The following is a 25,335-nucleotide window of genomic DNA, read 5'->3' as shown; positions in this document are numbered from 1 at the left end:
ATAAAATATGCTTTTGAGAAGCCTAAAGAAGGAATTCTAAGAGGCACGAGTAGTAACAAAGCAACTTGGTGTATTTCTTTTCAAAACAGCATTTGGTGCAAAGTAATTCTGTTATAGGTAAACGCGACAAATTGACAACCACTCGGGCCGGGTTGCATAAATCCCAATTTAATAGAATAATTGAGCAAGTCACAAGTAAGCAAAACAGCGCTGGGCGGCCGGGGAGTCTCCTGCTCCACCAACGGCGCGCGCGATCCCCGCTCACAGTCCCCTTATATGCCTGTAACTTCTGTGGTTGCGCCGGCTGTTGCTGGGGGGGGTCGGGATGAAAGCTGGGGTCTTCCTCTGCGTTGTGCGTGGTGCCCTTCAGGTCGCGCGCATACATTTCACAATGCAATATCGCTCTGCTGGCTCAGTACAATCATTGTGGTGATAGCCGGTACTTAGCGCCTAGTTTCATGGTAAAATCACTTCACGAGTTGATAGCCCGTACTTAGTGCCTAGTTTCATGGTAAAATCACTTCCCGAGTTGATGTAACAAATTATCACCTATCACAATTCTATCAAAAGTTAGTGACAAAACTGTAAATTTCATTAACTTAAAGCATTAAAAATATTGTATACTAAAATCTCACTCACTGTTATCTTAACTACTTATGCCCATTAATCATAATTTCCTTTATGTTTTAATTGAATAACATTTCAGGAAATGTATTTCATTTAAAAAGTGAAATAGATTTAGATTTTTAAAGCTAAACTTCACTAATCAAATTTTCAAAGAAACATATAAGGTAAGAGTTGTAGGTTTCAGCTACAAAACATACCAGGGGCAACTAAGTGGTATAGAAGTATTCCTGAACATTTCCACTTAGGGTAGATTGCAGCGAGATTTAGATTAGATTCCAGTCTGATTGCATGAGATATAATCAGTTTGCCAGACCTATATTTCATTTTTTTACTAACATTTTCATGTTAGTAGAATAAGAAGTACAGGGAATATGCAGCAAAGTAAAAATGGTGCTCTGAAAGAAGGAGTTGGATTGGACTACTATAGTGAATTAGAGGGGCTAATGAGGATAGGAATACATAGTAGAATTTTGGCCGGTGGCTGCAGCTTAAAGCTGCAGTTATTCAAGCAGCAGAGCAAAGTAGTAACATCTCAGTTGAGCTGTCACCATCCAGATATTTCGTCCTTCTCTAGAATCTGTTTAGGATTTGTAAAGAATAACTTCCTGTATTGCAATGTATAGATTGTTCAAAGTCAGTGTTAAAGTCTTAAAGAGAAGTTGTATGAACCTTTCCTGAGATTTCTCATCTATTGTGTGGTGTTTCCTGTATGGAAATGTCACTATAAGAAAATGTCATTTCTCTATTTAGTGGTATAGAGTACACGTGGTACCATCTGCAGGTACTTTCCCAAGTTTAAGATCCAAAAGATGGCCTTCTCAGTTTAATCTATTTTAAAATTCCAGAGAAATTTATAAATTTACAATTGTTCAGCCACTCTGGTTATTCTTTATCATTCCCTGTCCCTAATTAGCACGCCTTTCCTCAGTGAATGCACTTGTACAGACTCTTAAGAGAGGTGGGGAATGATTGTCTACACTCATCTCCAGTTTCAAATTCTGTAATTGATACTTATCTGCAACATATCTAAGGGCTAGGTGAGATATGAGTATTCATTTGTATGAAAGTAAATGTCCATATCTGCTGCCTGTTATAGAATCCTTTGGAAACTTGTTTGCAGTGAATAATTTTGGCAACAGACATGGAATTATCTTATTGTAGTGCCAGTTTGAGGACAAACTTATTTCTTAACTCTGAGATGTTCATATGAACTTCTAAAGAAAGATCTCATTAATATTTCAGATTGATTCCAGTGTGGCTAGGCAACAAAACTTTAGCGGGCTTATATGGGAGAAGAAGGAAAAGAAGGAACTATCAAATGGTGTAACTGCCATATTCCCACCTCACTGTGTCTTAGAAAAAATGGGATCTTACAGTTCTATGAACCTGTTGTTCAAGAAAAGCCTCTTTTCAAAATTCAAAAATCTTGGCAACTACAGTTCATTTATAATATTATTCAACTTCTGTGATATTCAGTTAAGTGTATTTATGAAATACTGTCAAACTTCTCTGTAATCATACATGTCTATTTCTGTTAAATATGTACAAAATTCTGCTCCAAGTGTTTCAATCCTTTGTATTATGTACATTATTCAAAGTAGGTAATTTTAATTTCCACAAATCTCAAATCAGTCATGTTTACTACAGTTTACTAGTAATGAGTCTCTCTTTAGAGCATGGTAAGGTAAAGCTTCTGGAAGTCTAGTTCTACAGAACTGTATGTCTGCCACGTGCACATCAACCTACTAGAGGGGAAATGCTTATGCTTTCACAGGTGCAGTATCTTCTATTAAATTGACTTTTGTACTTAAACAAGAAATCCAGCCTTCCAGAATCATGCTGCATGTTGTAACTCATTAAATGACCAGCCAATCCTGACATACCATATCGTTTTACATACTAGTAATAACTCCATTTTTCAGTTGCTACCACTTTCATTATGACTTCTATCCAAAATGTGCGTCTCCTTTAGAAATGTATAATTGATCTCTGTAATTTCTTTTCCTTTAGGATGAGTAGGTGAGTTTTTATTATTACTTAATTTCTGCTTTTCTGCCATGACAGCAAAAATGGAAATATACAGAACACAGAAATGAATGTACTGTATGTTAGAAATGACTACAAATTTTGTGAAACCACCTGTTGTCGAGAAAATTTCATTTTGCGTAATAGAAACTCTTCATAAAAATACAGCAGTTTCTAAAAAACTTTTGACTGAGTGCTTAAGAACGATTTCACACTGTGGCTCCGATGATCTATGAGAGGCTGGAGAGTCCATTTTGGACCTGTTCTTTGCTAACCAGTGCTACTATATACAGTATGAGCAAACCTTGGGGTTCATGATACTACAGTGCCTAAGCCTGTTCATCCAACATAACAGTGGGACTTGATCCTGTGTTCCTTTAATAAGATTTGGTCCAATTTTAATATGGCCATGTATAGGGACTCAAGATTTACGTATTTAGACAATACCAAAGAACGATATGTTTTTTTTATGTCTCCGTTCCCTTTCAGGACTGTAGGCTCCCCACTGTCATCTTGGTTTGTATGCTCACTATCTTTAAAGGAAAATACCTTTCACTGTATGCAGGAAAAAGAAAAGATTTGCAAAGGCATATGAAATTGAAAACTACAGTGAAAAAATCAGACAGTTTAAGAACTGGCACAAAGAGGCCTGCTGAGTGTATTTTTCTTTTTCCTGAGGTTAGATTTTCTACAGACTTCTGTCTCAGGTTGATCATCCCCCTTGCCTCAGGGTGTTCACTTTCACCTCTGCTGCCCCACATTCACAGAAGAACCCAAACTGTATAAAAAAAGAAACTGAACTAAAACTCGTCTGTAGGGGCAGAAGACCAGTCCCTCACTTTCAAGGCTCTGGCAGACTGGAACTATTAAGCTTGATCAGGGAGAGGGCAACTCGGCTGGAAAATTTGTCAAGAAGGAGGATGAGAGTGGATGAAGAGTAAGGAAAGGAGAGAAAAAGACTAGCTGGCTGCTGAAACTGAAACCGAGCACGAGATGGTCAAATAACTTTGGAGAAATCAGAGTTGACAGTTTAAAAGACATTGAATGAGGAACCCCCAAAATCTTTGGGAAATTATACAATAAAGATTTTGTATGATAATTAAATAGTTGCATTTAGTCAAGTACTAAAGACAGAGAAAAAATGTGGAACTCAAAATGTTCAGAGAGTGGAAAAATTCAGTATTCAATATTCAAATGTATATGAGAACAGTTATGAAATATATTGTCTACAAAATGAAAAGTTGAGAATCTTACCTATTTTTCATCAGAAAAGCATAGTAATGCAACTTGATTAGATTACTGAATATTTAACATTACTCTGAAAACTGTATATGATAATTTAACATATTTAATCTATTTATAGCACACAGTTGTTCCTAAATGTTTAACCATTCTAACAGGTATATTCACTGTGATTCTTGTAGCAATTTTAGTAAAAATAAATCTTTATACATTGTGCTATTTATGCTTTTTAAAAAGAGAAAAAAATAGTATTACTAAGCATTGTCATGTTCATATAGATATTATTAAAATATTTAATATTTAATGTTTTCATTTATTGATTTTGATTTTTCCAATGCATTGGAATATTTTAGCAAAAATAAAATGGTTCTTAAAAGTTTAGTTTCCAGGAAACTGTATTTCTCAATATTATGTAAATATCCCTTTTTTCCTAATCTGGTCTTTCAGTCGTAGTTAGGAATAGCTCAGTTAGCCATATTTTGAAGTGCTATGTGGCAAATATATTATTATAATACACAAGAGGGGACACTTCTTATACCAACTTCCTGGATTTTGTGACGACACAGAGGAGATACTGTGTAGACTAACAAAGACTAAATTTAATCTGAGCTAGTCTCCCAGATAATATGCTTATGAGTCTTCTGTAATTTTTATTTTCTTCTCCATGTAGTTTTAAACATATTTTTTAGATGTTTGAAAATTTGAAAGCAGTGTTGTATGATGCAGTGTTGCAGAGTAGAAGCTCTATAGAAATGGTGAACTTCAATGTAAGCAACATTTGTGGCATAGCCGTGAAGAATGACAGTATTTGAAGTAAGCAGTGTTGCTAAATTATCTGGCTTCTTTGGTCAGGTTTCATAAGTGACTACAAGTTAGGACAAAGTGATACTAAATAGCCTTTAGAAAATGCCTGCTGATTATCTGGAAAAAAACATGCTTGTGTTGAAGAGCTTATATTTTTTCTAGTTATATTAGCTGATTTAAATAAGAAAATAATATTGGAGGAAAACAGCTGTGCAGCAGGTTTTTGTCTTTTTCTTATCCCTGCTCAGGCAAAATTATCACTTATCTATATATCCCCTTTGAATAATATTTTATTTAATTTGGTAGGGGAAGAAATTCCATTTGTAACAGCAATCATTACTGTAGTTTTAAACTATCAGTGATAGCTTACCAGTGATATATTATCCTGGTATATTTTAGAACAACTCCGGAAGTACCTTCATATGATTCTTTCATCCTCTAAAAGCTATTCAGTCTTTACATACCAAGCTTTCGTTTACTCTTTATGGTGCAGAATCTATAAGACTTACTGAGTAGCACTTAGCTTTAATAGTTCTCCTTCATCTGAGTCAGTATGAGTTACAGAATTTAGCCCTTAAGCCTTTTTGCTTTCAAAATGGAGAAGAAAAAAAGTTAACATTCAGAAAACAAATATGATGAGTCACATGGAAAAAAAAACAAGAGAAATAAAATATTCTGTGAGCTTTGTTGTTCATGGAGCCTGGTTACTACGCATTTATGTCTTCTTGTTGACTGTTTAAGTGAATTTCACCACTCTGCATAGACCAATAATATTCTCCTGCATGAAATGTGTGGGTATTCTTGTGGCATATTTGACTACTTAAGTCAGCTGATGTGATTAAATTTCACCAGTGACATTGGATGACTTATGATGTTTTCATCTTCATATCTAACAGCCTATTTATTGAAAAAATGTATGATCCAATTTAGCAGCTGTATCTCACTTAAAAGTTAGGTTTGAACCAGATACCCTCAGAGGTCTCTTTCTGAGAGATGTATGCCTCTTTATTAAATCCAGTAGAATTAAAACATGCTGGCAAATTTGATAATTACTAGACATGCAAATATCTTGATCCTACAGTTTTTTGGGTTTTTTTTTCCATTGGAAGGCATGTAAAAATGTATTTGTTCATCTCTTTTTAGTATTATTTTCCTATTATTCATATAGAAAATTAGCATCTCCTTGATTAACATAAAAAGATGTTTAGTCTTGCATTCTTTATTCTAAGTGTTTAACAAGACACCAGACATTTCAGAGAAGTGCATCAGGATTTCATAGGGCACCTATCCTACAGAGACTATGCCAAAGTCTTACGTAGTTTCATATCAGCAACTGTCTTGGTATTTCTTTAGGGAAGGGAATTTTTAAAGCTTAATAGGCTTTTTTTTTTTTTTTTTTCCTGGTTGACTTACTTCTCAGGATAGTAAGCTAAGGTTTACATTCTTTGGACTTCTTTATGACTGTGATTTCATTGGTCTTTAGTCTTGTAAAGAAAAAAATATCCCTAGGTATCTCCCTCAAATCCCATTGGAAAGCTATTTATTGGCAGATGATCTCATCAGTTCCAAATTTCATTTTGTGATGTTTAAGCAGAGTGTGTACCTTAATGAAAAGCTGAGCAGTTCTGCAAGCTGTATGCTGCTATGCTTTACCTGCCGAGGATTCACTTGCATCTCTTCAATTGATCTTGAATTCAACTGCAAAATTTTGTAACTCTGACCCATGTATTGGCTCCCTACAGATTCTTCCTAAAATATATATTTTTGACACTGACAAGTTTATGTCTAACTTTCTTCCAGCAATAATTGGCATCTCAATTAATAAAAATGGAAAATGCTATGAACTGGTGGAATTAAACTTACCGTAAATTGAGTAGCCTACCCTGTCACATTCAAATTGCAAAAAACAAAAAACACTATTGAAAATTCGATTTAGCATTACAGAGATTACTGCAGTATAACAGCCCTTTATCTGTAGTAGTGTATAAAAGTACTTCTAACAGTGCATCAATTTTCACAGCCCTTTAGTAGATTAGAAAGCAATTGTAAACAGAGTAAAACCCACATTAACTCCTGTCAACAGCCTGCCTTTTTCTCAGTTATGGATTTGTTTGAAATAACAGTGAAGTCTAAAGTGATTGCATCAACATCACAGATTGGTATTATAAATATGAATGAACCCATTGTAATGGACTGCATAGTAATATATGGCAGGCATTTGTCCTCCCCATCAAAGTAATGGCTTTTGTAAAGGAAGAATAGCTGTGACATAAAGGAACATGTCACTCTACAAGAAATTATTCCTCCCGTTGTGAAACAGTAATTGCATCAAGCGACAGGTTTTTAAACTGCCCCTAATTTTACATTATAGTAATGTACCATTAATAACTGTCTGGTATTTCTTTTAACTGAAATCAACTAAAAACTGTATAAAAAAAATCACATTTTTTAAATGAGCAGTAGTTATTTAATCAACATTACTGTTGGTTGCGGGGGGAGGAACAAGTATGTAAGGTTTTGTTTACTTTGGGGAAATAATTCTTTCTTACCACTGCTTAAAAGCAATACATGTGGTAAGGATGCAATTAGATTTATGACCAGAGATGGAAGTTTATCTTAAAAGAATTGAAAGTCTTCCATATAAAATATCATCTAAGGTGCAGTTTGTGTTTGCATTTTTTCTATTTCTCTGGGGGGGGTCATTTTTCACAAAGATGTATCTAATTTTACTATACTATAACACTGTTTGGACCCTAAATATTTTCCAGTGCCTGTTGCTAAAAGGAGTAGTAGTGAATATCTTTTTAATTGCTTCCATCTATTGTATTATTATTTTTTTTGTCTTAAATAAGGACATTTTCTCTCCTACTACTCATAGAAAACTCTGGCTACCAATAAAGTGTGATACAGCTACCACTGTCTTACTTGCAACAGTATGCATTCTACTACAAACTTGTGTTTTTCTGTTAAAAAAAAAAAAAGTAATGCATTGAAGTGTATTACATTGAAGACCTATTTTTTCAAATGAGGCCAAATTCAATGTTTCCTATTTATAAGAATAAAGCCTGTTATTGAAACGAATAATAAAAATGATAAAATTATGATTTGCTGCAAATCGTAAGGGTGAATTGTGAGAACATTTATCTTCAATCTGCTCTTGCATTTTACGGTATTTTTTGAAATATGAGAATTATTCAATGAAAACCATTTTACATGATGACTTTAACAGCTAAAAAAGGCTTTACAGTTAGTCATAGTATATTGTCTTTGATAGTCTGTTTGTAATTATACTTTCTAATCTGTGAATATTTACATCTCAAAGAAGTTAGAATTCCAGGATTGATGATTTAACATTAGTGAATGTTTTGTCTTACTCTGCAATAGAAACATCTTGTATTTATATCAAGTAGTAGTAATTAATGTACTTTTGAGAATAAAATATTTAATTGGTGCTGTATCTAGCTTTATATTACTTCAACCCAATAAAAATCTCATGCTTTAGTAATAATAAAGATTATTTAATTAGGCTGTTAGCTGACTATTTCAGCTAATAAAGAGAAGCAGTATGAAGCATTGATCAAAAATTATACTACAACTGAGAGACTTAAAATATTTTTTCATAGCCATGGCATTTCTTCATTTCTAGCTTTTCTCTAAGATGTTTTTCCAAACCTAGAAAATCCAGGTGGTTGAGTACTTTCTTAAACTGGACCCAGCATCTTACTGTATTGTAACTTCCTATTGTAAGTGATCCCATTTAGTGGATTTCACATGTTTCCAAGTTAAATAAGTCTGGATAAAATTTAAGTGCTGTTTTGAGCCTTAGATCTATATTCTCATCAATTTGGATATCTTCTCTTTCCCTGTCCTTTTCCCTACATACTACCAGGCAGCCGAAATTGATTTTCCAAAATCCTCTCATCCATCATAATTGCTTACATTAATTCTTTCCAAGACACCATGTCATCTAAGACCAATACATATGTAGTTATGAATGCTTTATATAAATACACGTAATTAACTCTATCTCACGGTAAAATATTTATTCACCATTTTCTTTAACTATAAATAAATCTGTCTAAAAGCAAGTAAAACTACAAATAAAAGCAGTCAGTTGATACTAGAACTGGTGAAGATGCTAGAATTAGGTTGTAGGTTATGCTTTCATTAAGACCTGATTTAGAATTAAACTCTTGCACAGGAAACAGATTGCAGCTGAAACAATTCCATTATTACTGAACTAGCACACGCAGTACAGTCTTTTTTTAACCACATTCATTTCATCCTTAAAGCAGTGAAGAGTCACTATTCTCCAAAAATAACAGAAATGCATACCAGTGGCGGCTAAGGACTCTGCTATCAGTCCGAGATTTACCAGGACTTCTGGTTGGGAAGTTGCACCTGTACCTCCTCAGCAGGCGGCCACCTATCCACCGCAGCACGCTGCTGTCAGCCGGGGCTGTCCATCTGCTGCGTGCTCTGTTTAGCAGCACCCGCTCCCTACCCTGGCTGCCTTGCACCACTTCTGTGTGAAAAAAACACTTTTTAAAAAGATGAGTTAGAAGTTGCCATTCCGAGTTGGCAGTTCTCAGACAAGTTTAGACACATGTAAAACAGGTAAACAAAGTTCATAGTGTGATGTAGGTGTATTCCACTTAATTACGTGGGATCTGATCCACCTGTCATGACTTATCTATTTAAAAACTAATCTAAGCTAGGTTCAGTCTAACCAAAAGATGGAGGTCGATATATAAAATACATGTTTTTAGCCATCGTCTGGAGTTAGCCTATGTCCCTTGACTGGTCCCAATGCAATCTTTTTACCATAATTCTCCTGCAGAGTCAGGCATAATGATTCTGCACTGGGGCTACTATATTCTACACGCTCTTATCTTAGTGCAGTAAAGCACTAGTGGATGCATAGAATCCATAGACAACATCCCTCACTCTGTGTTGCACTTGAAAATTGCATAGTACAGTACTAAACAACCTTAGTCAGCCACCTACAAATGATTTAGGTACAAGCATATGAAAAAGGTGTCTTATAAATTTAAGATACATTTTAGCAGGACTTCTTCTGTGCAGAACAGATCCTTCCTACATGCGTGGAAGAATATGGAACCGTGCATAATTTGACAAGGGAAGTAACATTTCTTTTTTAATTCTGGTAGGCACAAATCACTCAGATTTCTTTGTGAATGAAAGGTGGAATATAGTGCAGAAGTCTGTTAAACATAGGGAAAAGTGAACAAAGTTTGAGTCCAGAGATGTGCAAAAATTGAGACCTAAGTAGCTGCCTGTATTTATTTTGTACCAAAAATAACCTTTGTTTTTTTATTTTTGCCTTTCTTATGATGGAATTTTAACTTTTGTTAAGGCTTTCTTTATTAATTCTTTAGCTTGATGTTTTATGGAATAATTCAAATTTAACATCATATTTAGTATGTTTACAAGCAAGAGGCAAATAAACTTTAATATATGCATAAAATATGATGATAAGATCCAATGAAAATTTTTTGTTTACCATGTGTTTTGAATGGCAATGAGTGACTGTATGAATTAAAGCAGCATTGAATAACAGGTGCTGCTATAGTTTGTCTTGCTACATACTATTTTCATCTTTTTTTTTTAACTTGCTGCATACTTTCCATAAGCACTGTTATAGGATTTTTTTGAAAGTTGGTAAAATTTTCATGGGACTTAAATCACTTTTCCTTTAATTCCTTCATCTAGTAACCTAGGTCTCTTAGTTAACAAGAATTCAAACACAAGGGCCTGAATAATAAATTTCAAAAAATGGCAGAGTTGCTTAGTTATGCAAAGCATCACATTTGTGTCTTCATCCCTAAAGACTAAAACTAAATTCCGCAGTCCTCCTTGCTTGTGAAATTCCAAAATTTGAAATTACACTGCTGGTATTTAAAAGTTCTTGGTGGGCCTGGATTAAATGTAACTCAAATTCAGTTTAAGGTAGTGATGATTTTCATGTGAGGCCTATATTACATATATCAGTAGAGAAATAGGGATTATTTACTTCATAGGTTGATTTTAAATCCCGAAAATGTTTCAGGCTTGTCAGAAACTTGCAAAACTATACAAAAGTATTGGTATCACAAATCTGTAAAACATGGGAACCTAAATACCTTTAAGATCTACGCTTACTTAGAAAAATGGTTACTGAACAGAAAGATTTTTAAAGGAGAAATTTGTGCTAAATAATGGCTGAGTGACTTACTTTAACAATGGCTACTTTCCCTCCTATGGTTCATGTCAGTATACTGTATAAAAAAGAGTTCTAGCTGTACATATTCAAACTATTCACTACAGCAAACAGAATATAATTTATTTCAATTCTATTCTTTGTGTATTGGATCCAGAAAAAAACATTGTGAAATTCTATAACTTGTGTTAAATAGATATTCAGATTGATGCCCATAATGTTCTATCAGGTCTTAAAAACATCGAATCTTTGAAATCTTGCCCTGTCCTCCCTCCCTCATTTTCTCCTCTGAGAGAAAAACTTCTGATCTCTAAAATCTGCTGTCACCATATAGGTGTCGCGAAAGGAGTGATGCACTTCACTCGTAAGAGGGAAGCAGCACTACTTTTATTGCAGTAAGACGGCGACTTAACAAAGTTCAATCGTAAATAAAAATGATTTAATGAGGTTCGATTGGCAAGGTTCACTCAGTTATTTACTGCATGAAGGGCAGGGTCAGATGTGTGTGCAACGGAGACCCTCCTGTTGAGTCACGAGGTTCAGACTGGACCCCCTTGCTTTCTAAACTCCTTCTGAGAGGAGCCTAGGTGTGGCTGGATCCAGTCCTAGTCCCAGACTTGGTCAACAGTTCATATCTAAAGGAGTGTGTGCAAAGGAGACCCTCCCGTTGAGTCACGAGGTTCAGACTGGACCCCCTTGTTTTCTAAACTCCTTCAGAGAGGAGCCTAGGTGCGGCTGGATCCGATCCTCATCTCAGACTTGGTCAATGGTTCATGTCTAAGGGATTATGTGCACAATTAGTCAGAGATATAACTCAGCAAAGTTTTGTGAAGTTCACAAAAGTTCAGCATGCTATTAGTCACTTACCGAGGATCTGTTGCGGGTAAGGAATCTCTCAACCTCGAGGAGTAACCTTGAGAGGCGTCCCTGCTCAAGGGGAGGTTCTGCAGTGCAGCCCGCTGCCATGCAGGAGAGCTCAAGGGGCTCTGGGCTGCCCCCTATTTATGGGGGGGAGATGATTGACTCATAGTCATATTTGCATACTAGACGGGCCTTAGTTGGCGCATGCTCAACCAGCCCCTACATACGTGCTGTTTACAGGGAGGCCAGGTTGAGGGGGAGAGAGCACGTCAGTGGGGGGAAGGAGCACACCCTCACAATAGGCTAGCAAGTCCACCTTTTAGGCAGGTTTTGCTTCAAGTCAAAAGTTGGAGCCCTTAAAAATAGTTTGTGGTGACTTTCAGTTAGTTTTAGGTGTATAGAGTGCAGGTATTTGCATCCAAGTTAGTCATCCTAAACTCTCTTTAGCTGTTTTAGATATCTACATCAGGATGAACCGAACCACACTCTAGAAGTGCTCGTTTCTCCTCACTGACTGTGAAGGGAGCCTAAGGCAACGAGCACAAATTAATTTAGTCCAATGAATCTCACACTGGGATCAATGGCCTTTGGTCAGGCATAAGGACACACAGGACCAAGCATGCTCCCTTGTTTCAAATAAGCCTAATCAATTTAATTTCATACAATATTGAAGAAAAAAGATGGTTTTGTTTTTCTAGTTGCAGTACATATGTATCTGTGGTCAATGAATTAAATATGGTTCTTAATTGTAGTTATAATAAGCCCAGTTATATTAGATTTCCCTCTGCTGGAGGGAATTGTGAGTGTTTTAGAGTATTCATTGCCACCAAAAAGCTGTTTGTTATCTTAAAGAAAGGGGAAGTGTGCCTACACAAATGTAATCAAACTTTTGGCTTGTGCTCTTATACTCTGAGATAATAATAGAGTTAAATTTACAAATTCACTTCAACTTATTGAAAGTGTCCTGGTTTTAAGCTTAAAGTATGGAAAAACTCTGTGGTTATTAAGCTTAGAAGAAGCAAATATTTTAAAATAAAGACACTAGATAAATTCTTGGTTGTAATAGTTAAATTCTTAGAGGTAGAGGATATTCCTTGTTTTTTTCTCCCTTATAATCTTCCTCAGTTAAGATGTTTCTGAAGTGAAAATATGTAAATATCTAGCCTGCTATTTTTTGCTCCGAAAATTTTATAGATTTCTTTGGAGTTTGCTGAATTGTCATTCTTCATGAATGCCGGCTAATGTTGTGAATCTAGATTTGTACATGGTATTATTTTATAACACAAAACTGAAAATTAATTTTCTATAGGATGTTACTTTGGAATTAATACCTCTGTGTTTGAGATTTGCTTTGTAATAAATTTTACTTAGACCGTAATGAGTTGCTGAATGTTGGCATTTATTTCAATGGTATTTGTTTTTATGCACAACATTCAAAGCTATTTGGGTATAGTATTACTCTTTTGAAATGAGCACTAATGAAGATGCTAGAAAAAAATGAAAATATAACTGTAGCATATTTAGCCTAACTGAGTAACTTAATTGATGAGCTGGCAATGTTTTTAGAAAATATACTCATTCTAGGAAGAAGTGTCATTAAGACAATTTCAATTATTATATGTACTGTGCTTCCTAAAAGATGTTTTTAGCTTTTCTTTAGAATAGGATGGGATAAAATGAAATTTCTTTTTTAGAATTGTGCAATGATCATGAGACATGAGAGTGTGACATAAAAATAACCAATGGACATCCTGGTCTACATGAATTTGTCTATACATAATCTATATGCCTATCTTGTTCCAAAAATTCTTTTCCAGTGATCTCAATGGTCTTGAATATTTGAAGATTATCTGCAAAATTTCTCCTAATTAGTTGCTTTGCTGTGTCTTTACAGAAATAGGGAATAATGAAAAAAAAAAGTGATCTTTCTGAATTTATTCTTCTTCTGAGCAATCAAGTGGTTTCCATCATAGAATATCTTGCTGCCAGAACTAGATCGCTTTGGTGTGTTTGTCTACACTGAGTAGACATCTATAACCACTATAGCCACAAACTAGTAACCATCAATGATTCCATGCAGTCTGCAAAGCTCACCCAAAAAGCAGGATGAAGAGCACAGATGTGAGGCTATGCGAAGATAATTTCTGCCATAACAAGACTGCCAATGGCTAGTTTAAAGACAGTTCAAATATGTCTGCATATGTGCATGCAAGAAGGATGTATACAATACTTAGTGTGATTTGGGAATGATCAGGAGCCACGTACTTTGAGCTACAGTATAGGGCTGTAGAGGTATGTATGCCAATATAGACTGATATAGCAAACAGTTGAACAAAATCCTAAAGAGAGAGAAGTGGAAATGTGTTAGGCAAGTCTTAAATCTGTAAAAGTCTGTCTTGAAAATCTTAAAACAGTCGTGAAATATAATACAGCTCTTATCAAATTTAAATGTACAATGGCAACTAAGTACAGAGTTGTTACAGTATCAACAGTAATTCATTGTAATGTATTATGTTACAGCCTTAAACGTATTTTGAAAGCATTACATTTTCTTTTCCAACTTCATTCAGAAACTTAGTTCACAGGTTTTGTGCTTTAATGTGTCATATTATCAATAATAGTTAAATGTCCAGAGTTACTGAAGAAAGAAAAGTATTAGTGCTAATTCAGGTTAACTTCAGTGGTCATAAATGTCAATGGTCTTCAGTTTAATCTGTTGTCCCCTGAGTTCTTGCACTTCAAACATTTACATTTAACATGAGAATGCATTTGACCATGCATGCTACAGAGAAATAAATTAAGCCTATATTTTTCTCTTTGCGACTGACTGGACTTGTGTGTTATTATTTTAATTACCCCTCAGGCAATTTTCTGATGTGTGATCATGTGCAGGTCAATGTTCTGCAAGTCCTTCAACATGACAGCTCACAGAATAATTATCCTGTCATCACACCTTGATTCATTGTTACATAGTTTCTTGGGCTTTTTTTCCTATTCACATTTGCTTAGCAACCAGATCACACATTTCATACTTATTATTCAAGCAATCACCCTCTGCAGCACATAGATGCATCAATTAAAGCTTTACAATGAAGTATATTGTTCTGTGCAGAATCCTCAGGTGTCAGGAGGTAAAAATTGATTTTAAACGGTTCAGACCTTCTTCAAATTGCTAAACTGTGTTTATATTAAACAAATAAGCACACTAGCATTCTACACAAAAAAAAATTATAGGTCACAGGCAATAGGAAATGGATGATAAAATTATATTTTGTTCTTAAAGGGCTTAGTCTTTTTTTAAAAGATTTATCATTTTAAATGCATCTCTCAAATGTCTGAGGGCTGAACATTTATTTTAGATAAGGTTTTTTCAGATGCAAATCAATTTTGTATCTGCTTTATTGACTCTCACCTATGTTCTTTGTAAACATTTTCCGACTAATTTTCAGATTTGGGTAAATTTCACAGCAAATTATTATTGGAATGTGACTTGAGTACCCAGAAGCTGTCAAGATGGTTCAGTGATTTAATGTTGGCATCCTGCAGCTTTGACTGTAATCAGCAGATGCTCTGGCATTACCATAAATGTTTTCTTAACCGTCTCTGTCATAAAAAAGGGAAGTTTTTTCCTGTTTGGAGACTGCTGCTTCTGATTAAATTCAGTTTGGCTTCTTTTGCATAATTAATATACCATGATGATGTCTAACCTTTTGTTTTTAATATCACCTTTTGAGCTAGACACATTTTCAAGGCTGCTTTGTAAGTCAGAACAGACAAAGGAAAACCAAGTCTATATATAAGAATACTTTGTTTCATTGCCTTGAGAGGTCTGAATTGCTTTCTGCCTCAGTTCTCAATGTGTGTGAAAGCGTAAAACATTCCTTTTTTTCAGTCTTGTTGGGGGGGGAGGGCAGGTTGTTGTGTTTAATTTTTTTGGTTGGTTCTCTGTTCTACTTTAAGCTTACCTCTAAGTGATTTTAGCCCAAATTATGTATTCTAATGCATAGTGTCTTAAATTTTTTGAAATTAAAAAAAAAAAATCTCTTACACAGCAGGTTTAACTTTTGGTTATCTGGGCTCTGCTGATATTTGCTTGTGGCTGAACAGTAATTTTGTGCAATCGATTAAGGAAAGAGAAAACTGGAAATGGCACAGTTGGCTTCTGATGTTTAAAGTAAAACTTCGCATAGTAAAGTGGCTGCTAAGACCTTAATCATTATAATATAGGGCAATAAATATGTTCATTGCTTGAAAAATGCATATTATTAATGATGTTAAACACTGCATTTTGAATTCACAATAGCACAATAACAATTAATTACCCATGACAGCATGTCTAGAATTTGTCTCAGATGATAATTCAACGATATTTGGAACATTTAAGTCAAGATTCAATAAAAAGCCATCTTTAAAAAATATTTCCTTATGTACACTCTGTGAAGATCCTGGTCCTTTTGCAAAGTGATCTGTCACATTTGCATTTGGGGGTCCAACACAGCTATTGCTGGATCATGTGCAGAACAGAAATTTTTATATATCTCATCTCCTTCCGCACATGAACAAGGCCCAGTTAGAATCCACCCCAAAGAGAGAAAACCGTTCAGTGAAAACACATAAAGAGGGAGACAGAGAGAGAGAGAGAAAGAGGAATTGTTAAAGCAATTTATAAATAATCTTGAACTAGCAAAAGCTGAATCACTTTTCATATATCTTTATTGACTAATATTCAGTTTTGTGTGAAGAACTTCTTAAAAAGCTACTGTATTTCCTGCTACACAGTTACAGTCTACTTGATAGCATGCTTTTGACCATAAGTTGTCTGCAACGTTTCATCGGGGAATGGACCACAATAGTAATGCTTGAATGATGAAAGTTACAGGAACTAAGAGAATCCTTCTTCATCCCATCTCCAGTTTATTCATGAAGGCAATCTTGGATGTCAGTTTACAGAGGCTGAACTTCACAAACAGGTCTTTGCCTCTGTGCTGTAGAGAAGCACCCACACTATAAGGAAGTACAGATATCTTTAAGCTGACATCAGCGTTGTGTAAATCTTTTTTTTTTTTTTTTATCTACTTAGGATTTGGAGCTCTCATTGCATAAATACTTTTTCCGATTATTAAATCACCACACCTCTCACCTGTCAGAGCAACAGCAGCCCTCTCTTTGCTCTGTTTCCCTCCAGAGACCTGTTTTTAAGAGAGCAGCCTGAGAGCCATATGCTGTTCTTGCAATCTTTTGGATACTAGTGAACGACAGCCTGCTGTGACTGAGACCTGTGTGGGCAAAAACTTCTTCAGAGCACTGGTCTAGTACTTGTTATGGAAATGGGAGAAAATTAAGTTTCTGCTCAACTGTTAAGACTAACACGCACCTAACTTACCTTCAGCCCCAGCCCTATATGCTGCTCCCCAAAATATTTGCAAGACTCTGTAGATTTCCCTTTCCCTTTAAAAACAAATTGGTTCATTAAGAGAGAAGTGCAGAAGGTGTTGAGAGGATGTCACATCACTTTCTGACAATACAAAATATTCTGCACTGCCTTCTGTAATATAGCCTACCAATACCTTGGTTCCCCATATAAGCCAAGGAATGGAAGTTTGGGCTAAAAATAGGGAATATAAATTGTATGTTTTCAGCAGTTATCAGAATAGTTAGTATCTTTGTCTGTAAACCTTTAAAACCAGGAATGGTGGATAAAAATAATTTAGCGTTAAACTCTTAAGGCAATTACTAGACTTTTTTTTTTTTTTTTGCAAAATGTTCATGCTAAAATAATAAATACTTAACAAAAAACATTTTTAGAACTGAAAGAAGTGGAATCACATAGCTTAGTATTTAGGAGTTTTGTTGTTTTGTTTTTTATTTTTTCTTTTTTTTCATGGGTAGAAGGCTTCCTACTGTGTTTTTTCCACAACATTTGGTAAAAGAAAGCCACAAATTTTGCGTTTCCTTTCCACTTTGGATATTTTCATCAGCATATTATTCATCATTACCCATTGCAGCTGCCAGTGGCTTTCCTTTGATGGCAGCAATCTTTATACATATTGCTTAAATTCTTTATCAAAGTCTACCTTGAAAGCAGTATTCATCTATAGGTAGATACTGTGCAGACAGGCTTGGAGACTAAATGTATCTACTGCTTAAAGGTATCAGTGGAAGTTTAGTAGGTGGAACCTATATGAATTATTATCAGCTGAAAAGAGAGGATGACTTTAGACTATGGGCCTTGATCTATTTTGTTCACAGATCACCATCTGATACAGTCATCATTTTTGACTATTAACTCTAGACTGGCTTCAGTCTAGAGTTAGCAGGCTTCAGTTTCCTTGAGAAGAAAGTAAAAACACAAGTAATAAACTTAATACATTTAAGGAATTTAAAATAGTCTAAATATGTTAACTTCTAGTTTTATCACAGATCATTGTAATCTTTCCTGTCTCTCCTGTCTTTAAAAAGAGGAAAAGTTGATGTTTATTCTATTTGTACCTCTATTTGTAATTCCATAAACACCTAGGCTGCATAACATTTCTGGCCACTTCCAGAAGACCCACTGCCACTGGGTGTGCCTCAGCCATGTAGATAGTACCACAATTTATTTTTATCCCCTTCTTCTCAATGTAAATAAAGAGGGGATTAATTTGCTATTTATTAATATTTAAGTTGTGCCAATTTAGTTGTTTATTTTGGAATTAAGAGACTTAGCCATTTAGTTTTTTAAGAGTGATTCAAGCCATGTGCTCTAAAAATCAGTAATGACCACAAAGAATGTTTCCATTTTGGAACATTCAGTTTGCTAGGAACTCCCGAATGCACCTTGGTTTGAGGAAAGATACATAGGAAGATCCACTCAGAAGATCCACTGTATTTCAGCATGGAACAGGGAATCAGCCTTTGGAGACCTTCAGAGGTTCCTTCCCTCACTTACATAAAAAGCTTGAGTGAATTCTTTCAGAGGTCTCATATATACTTGAAGGGGCAGGCACCTAATTTTAAAAGTAGTTTTGGCACATACTGCCCAGTAGTTTGGGTGTTGTGAATATCCTAACCACACACTATCCAGGTATAGACATCATCCAGCTGGCCATCACCAGCTTCTCTGAAAAGAAGGATGCATGAATCACATCAGAGGTTAATATTAAATTCAGAGGGGGGAACAGGCATCATCAGCTGACCAAATACTTAATCTTTTTCCTTGGACTTTTGTCTATAATGTTCTCTTTTAATCTTGACAGGCACTCAAGACTTTCATTTAAATTCCAGTAATTTTAAGTTGCATTTCTTGTAACAAAAGTCATTGCCATATTAGAGATGAGAATATATTAGTTCGAACAGAGAAAATGGTCCCATTTCAACACAAATGCAAAGTATATCTGGAAATGATCGGAAAAAAGATTGAATGGCATGGTCAGCAAGAGCTTAAAGTAGTCTTTGGGAAGGTGTAGGTTGGTAAGTGATTAAAAAAATTTTAAAGGCTTTGTTTTAGTGCCAGGTAAAAAGGAGCTGGTGTGGCATAGTTGCTTTCTTCACAGATCAGTTTGCTCACAGTTTGTAATTGATTTTCTTTGAAATTTAGTTCCTATAAATCCTCTATCCTTGTCTCACTTAGTGCTGGCCTGCTCTCTTCTTTCCTTTGAAATGAACAAAAAATTATATTCACTGGTTCTGAAAACTTAGTAAATCTCATCTAAATTGAACTTATTGATTACAGTGGTTATTCCTTGCATTCCACAGCTTTTATACAAGAATAGCAGCTACTATTAAATGAAAGAAATGCTATAAATGTTTAAAAAAACTTCCAAAATTCAGTAACACATTTCAGTGCTTCATTAATGTTGCTGCTGTTGCCTGGTTTGGATTAGTCAAGTTGTGAGCATCTATCAGGAAGTCTTAAGGAGTCAGAAACTACTTATCAAACCAACATCATCTGAGTACAGCTGACACTACTTTAGGTGTTGGGGTAGGGGCTGCAGGGCGTAACTGAAGTCTTCGCAACCCACAACACTCCTTTAACATTTCAGGAACATTCTTCAATCCTGCCCTTGTCAGTCACAGAAATTGTTGAAAAAATATTAAACTAATAAAAAGTGGCAATAAAAAGTATTTTAAGTAATTTCCATTATACTATGCAGCAAGAAGATATCCCATTTTTTTATGAGTGATGTGATGTAATAGACATGGAGCTTCTAGCTATAGCAGTCTTTCTCATTACTTCTAAATTCTGTTTCTGGGTAATAAGGTAGACTTTAGAGAAAGAGAATTAGGTTTTGTGTTCCAACACCAATGCCAAGCTTTGGAAATGGATTTCACAAGGCTGACTTTGGGCCGTATAAATTACATTAAGGCAAGTTGGGTGCCCGAAGAAAATCATGGCTCACCAGGGTCCAGTACATTGAGCCTTAATAGGAATGCCAGTTCAATGCAGAAAATGAACCCTTCATTTCCTACATGAGAGGAAAACAAGAAATACCAATTTTCCTTTTGGCATTTCTCCTAGTAAAAAGCCAGAAGTTTGTAATCTGGAACTTGAAAATGATGATGAAAAATGCTGTTTTTTTAACTGGAAATTAAAATAGGAAATGCTAAAAGATAGGTTGAGTTCTGTTATCTCCAAGCTCTCTACTTTAGAGCTGGAGCTAAATGCCTCTGAAGCTGGAATTCAGAACCTCAACCTTGTCTTGAACTTAAAAACACAGATTCTTAAAATGTCTGCTAGCAGTGATCATATTCAGCCTTTCAAACTTAGAGTCAATCTAAGTAATTCTCAACCAGCTGAAACATAAGCCATTATTTCCCAGTTTACATCAGAAAAAGTAGTTCACACTTCAAAACTGTTTTGCTATTTTCCTCGTATCTTCAGCAAAGCGCCAGGATTGCCTTATAGCTTGGTATATGCAAGGGAACCCATTAGAAATTGATCTGCAGATTAACCTCAAGGACTTCTCTTTATCTAGGTGAAGCATATGGAAATAGTGGCGGTATACACTGATCCGCTGACACGGCCCATGGTGTGCAACCAAGGTCTAAATGCACTTGGAAAGGTTTCATAGGAATGTGAACGATGGCACAGTCAATGTAATGTGTGGAAGATCAACAGGGCTTCCAAAAGCATGTTCTCTTTTCCTGTGGTGCGGTGCTGGGAAATCATGTGAGCATTTCCCTGACTTTCAGTTTCACACATCAGGGCCTGGGAACCAAAGACAAGCTATGGCATCATGCTGGGGAGCTGATGAGGAGGATTATGGCTAGGGCTGTTACTTTTTCCAAGCTGAAGCTGTTTGACATAAGGTCATGCTGCCAGAATATATTTCACAGATGTGTCATAACCCATAATGTAAAAGGAATTTGAACTGGTGGTAAGGGTGGTCTGTATGTGTGGGCTAGAGAAAATCTATCAGCGTAGATGCAGCTTCACAAATGCAATGTTGCCTGTGGAGCACAAGCCAGAGGTACCAGAAATATTCCACTGGGGTTTTGAACAGTTTTCCATAGTAACTCTCAATAACAGATGTAATGAGATTGTAACTGCAATTGTTCTTTCCTATGTTATGATTTTATCATGCCCTACATTGAAACATATGACTGTAATACAAGCATATGGTGCCATGTAAAGTACTGTTTTCCTTCTTGTTTTTGTAACTTTATTTTTCAATCAGTGTACAAGTATTTACATAAAAAGTAAATATGTCCTTAGTATCAAGACTTTTATTGAGAAACTATGCAATGAAATAAAGCTTTTCAAAGTACTGTTTTATTTTAGATATTTATTAGTGGCTTTAAAAAAATCCATATCTCTACTTCAGTAAGTTGTTTACAATCATTTTTGTTTACTATTAAATGTAATATATAACAGCATTAGGCAGGATTTTAAAATCTCCAATTGATCATATTTTGTTTCCCCAGATTTACAGCAGGCAGGTCTCACATTACTGACTCTTTTGTTCACATATTATTGCACAATTTCCTTTTTCTGAATATAAAGTATGTAGCCTTTAATAGATTATAAGCATATCATTATAAGTTATTTTCTGCTAGGACACCATTTAAACCAAGGAAAGCTATTAAGGACAATTTTCTGTCAACTGAATTTCCTGAGCATTGCTGTTAATCAAAGTAATTTTAAAAGACTTGTATCTAGATGATAGCTATTTGACTGTAGGTTATATGAATATGATTTTGAAATGTTTTTGATTAACAACAGTGCTCAGGAATTTCATACCTAAGAAAACTGAATTTTAATAGGTCTGAAAATGTCAAGGACCCACAACAGTTAAGTATTGAACAAGGGAAAGAAAAAGATTTAAGTATTATGGAATCTGGACACTGAGGCTTTAGTACTGTAAAATGGGATCTCTGCCTAACCACTGCCTGGATGCATTCAGCACTGGTAAAGTCAAAACTAGTATGGGTAAATGTTTTATCACCCCTGCCTGCCTTTAGAAACCTTTACTGTGAATTCAATTTTTTTGCCTTTTTTTTTTTTTTAATCTGCACAAGTAGGGATTGTTATGATACAGGTGAATGACAACTTTTGATTGTTTTTAATATTGCTAAAAGTGACCAAACATTAGAAACTTCAGTCTTCTGCAATGCAACTACTTCCAGTGTATACAGCCGATTAGCAAGTTCCATCTTTATCCAGTGATTTTAATGCCTTTCTGATTTTCTGACTTATTACTACCTGAAAGTAGACTTTGCTATACTAGGTGGACAAATACCGCATCTCCAGAAATGTAAGCTTTCCTGTTAACAGGACCTCCTGAAGATGTGCCTTTCCATAAATAGTTTTCTTTTAACCTTTCATAATTTTGTTCTTTTAAGTTCTTTAAAAGTGCATTTGAGCTGAGATGTGTAAGTGTGTAAACATATTTATTTTATTCTGCATTTTTTTTTTCAAAAATAGACACTGACAAAAGCACAAGCTAAATGAATTTTCATGACGGAATTTACTGATGAAATTACCACAGAAAAACTTTATAGGACTTTTTAGGAAAAGTCTGTTACTCTCTGGCTGATATATGGAGTTTCTGTGTGTATCCTTGTTCTAGAAATGTGGGATTAAAATGGTGGCCCAATGTCACTAAACCATCTCCCTGCTGTTGCAGGCAGCCATATCAAATACTCTTTTCAGAAACAGATCAAATTCCTGCTTGTAACTGCTTATATTTTTTGCTCTCACTTATATAGGCATTCCAGAACTATTTTGATGGTTAGAAATATTCTAATTTTTAACAAATTTATTAATAGCCATCTATTCTTTTGCTCACTTTGTCAGTTAATCTCAACTTGGTGCTATTTTTGAAAATAAGTAACCATATTCCTCCTATCCTTTATTACATTAACCTAAAGAAGTCCAGTTCTTCGGTCCTGGTCAGTTATGTGCTAAACTGCAGCAGCTTGCATCCTTGTGCTTTTAAATTCATACGCAATGTGCCCTGGCTTTTTTAAACCACTCATTCCAACAGACTGAAAATGCACTTTCTCAGTTTTACCCCTATAGCCCAGCATTTGAGGGAGGTGCAGCAACAATCCAAAGAAATGACTGTGGAAAGGATGAGGTACCAAAGCACCAAAGTATGAAAGCTTTAAAGGAATGTGTGAAGCAGTACAGAGCGTGTGAGTGCCTGGAGTTAACAAAACATAATTCTTGTTTTATTTGAAAAAGTGGCAAGGTAAAAATTAGTATTTCTAAGAAAATAGTGAAAGTTTCTCCTTTTAAACTTCTTAGCACCTAACTAATTTTAAACTTTGACTTAAATGGAAGTGATCCTTCAGTGTGAGTTTTTGGATGAAAAGAATACAACCAGTATTCTGTATATATAGCTCAAGCATTGCAGCATTTAATTCTTTAGGTTCATATTTACCAAAATGCAATCTAGGGCTCAGAGCAAGGTATGTGTGCTTTCTAAACTGTGCCTGGCAAAGTTCTGTGTTTCTGGATGGGATTCATAAGAGCCAACTTTGAAGCAGGGAATTGCCTGCAGACAAACCTGGACGTGCTCTTAGGTGCAGCAACGCTCTATGGAGAACTTCCTCCTGATTGAACAAACATGCAGGGTAAAGATGCCGTCTGATGTAGGAAGCAGCTGAAATCACAGCTTTGAGATGATAACACTGGATTTAGATAAAATGTGTGTGTCCAAATCTTTTTCAGGAATTGACACTGACTGCTTAGTATTTTTTTGTACCATGGCTGAGACCAAAGTGTTCTCATTTCTTAGGAAGTGCATTAACTGCTAGACTACAGCATGATGTATTATGGACGTATCACTTTTTCATTTTCCAGTGAATCGTGACTTCTTTGCTGTGCAGTATGTACAACAAGTGAAATTAGGACTACTCACATAAAGCAGCTGGTGATTAAGGCACTTTCCCATTCACACTGCTTGTTGTCGCAGGACCTCTCAGATAGAAGGAAAGGACTCTGGTCTTAACTTGAATTCTCTATCCATTAGGCTATACCTAGAAAGTCATGACTACCAACACCGTTGCTGTAGTTTTAAGGGGAAAAAAAGAGAAAGCTGTACTCAACTTTACTCAATTACTACCTTCAAACATGAATTCCAGATTGCAGATCAACAGTTATGGGAGGCATCTTTCTGCAATGTTAAATCAGTTACTAGTTTTCAAAGACGGACAAGATTCGAAATCGACTTCAACATCTACTATTTCTTAATAGCTTCCTTTGAAGTAGGTCCCTGCTTAGATTATTTGCTGTTCTAAATCTCACTCTAAGACACCTAACTCTGCCTCTTGTGAAATGTGAAAAACTGAGGAACGTATTGCTGGATTTTACTTTGAGGCCTCAATGCATAAATGTTCACTGCATCTGTTATTCAGCCTAGTTCATCATACTTAATCCTCATGCATGCCTATTTTGAGGTGAAGACTCCTTTGAACTGCAAAGTAGTTAGAATTTGGGTATTGGTATGCTTGAGGAACTGATTCTGAAAAGCATACTTTCAGTACCTAATTTCCTTTGCCTTTTCTGAAGTCCGACATCTATACTTAACCCTGATTATAGATCTTTTTATGCTTAAAAATATACTGATTTTCAAGAGACCAAGTATTTTTATTACTAACCCTACACTGTCTTCAACTAAATATAAATAAAAGGGCTAAGGAGCAGCTAGTATTTTGTATATTGATAGAGGTAGTATGTTTTTATCAGCCTACAAATATGTGTTCAAATCAATAAATATATGCATTTTAAATGGAATAATATATTTAAGAATGTACATACCACAGTTATTTTAATTAAATATGATGGGTTTATTTTGTGTAATTATAAAGATGTGTTCATCCTCGATCTTTGGCCTTATGTGATTCAGGAAAAATGAAATGTGTGCTGCTTCATCTTCAATGTCAAGTTATTTTCCATAGCATAAAATAGAAATTACCATTTTCAGCTAAGTGAAAAATTCAGCTCTTCCCAGATTTTAATTAAGAATTGTTTATCTGATTTAGAAGATGATAGAAAGAAGATATTTATTTTCCTCCAATTGCCGAAAGGTGATCATACTTCTAAAATTTGCTGAGATTGTCCAAGAAAGTGT

The 25,335-nt window shown here is 35.3% G+C and overlaps 1 protein-coding gene across 1 annotated transcript in view; it reads left to right on the top strand.

The window, feature by feature from the left end:
• DIAPH3 (diaphanous related formin 3) overlaps positions 1–25,335 on the top strand; it is a 248,214-nt gene that overhangs the window by 220,426 nt on the left and 2,453 nt on the right. The window lies entirely within an intron of this gene.

Source organism: Apteryx mantelli, chromosome 1, assembly GCF_036417845.1.
Source record: "Apteryx mantelli isolate bAptMan1 chromosome 1, bAptMan1.hap1, whole genome shotgun sequence".
NCBI lineage: Eukaryota > Metazoa > Chordata > Aves > Apterygiformes > Apterygidae > Apteryx > Apteryx mantelli.
The sequence above is the reverse complement of the archived record's forward strand: the minus strand, read 5'-3'. Positions and strand labels throughout refer to the sequence as shown.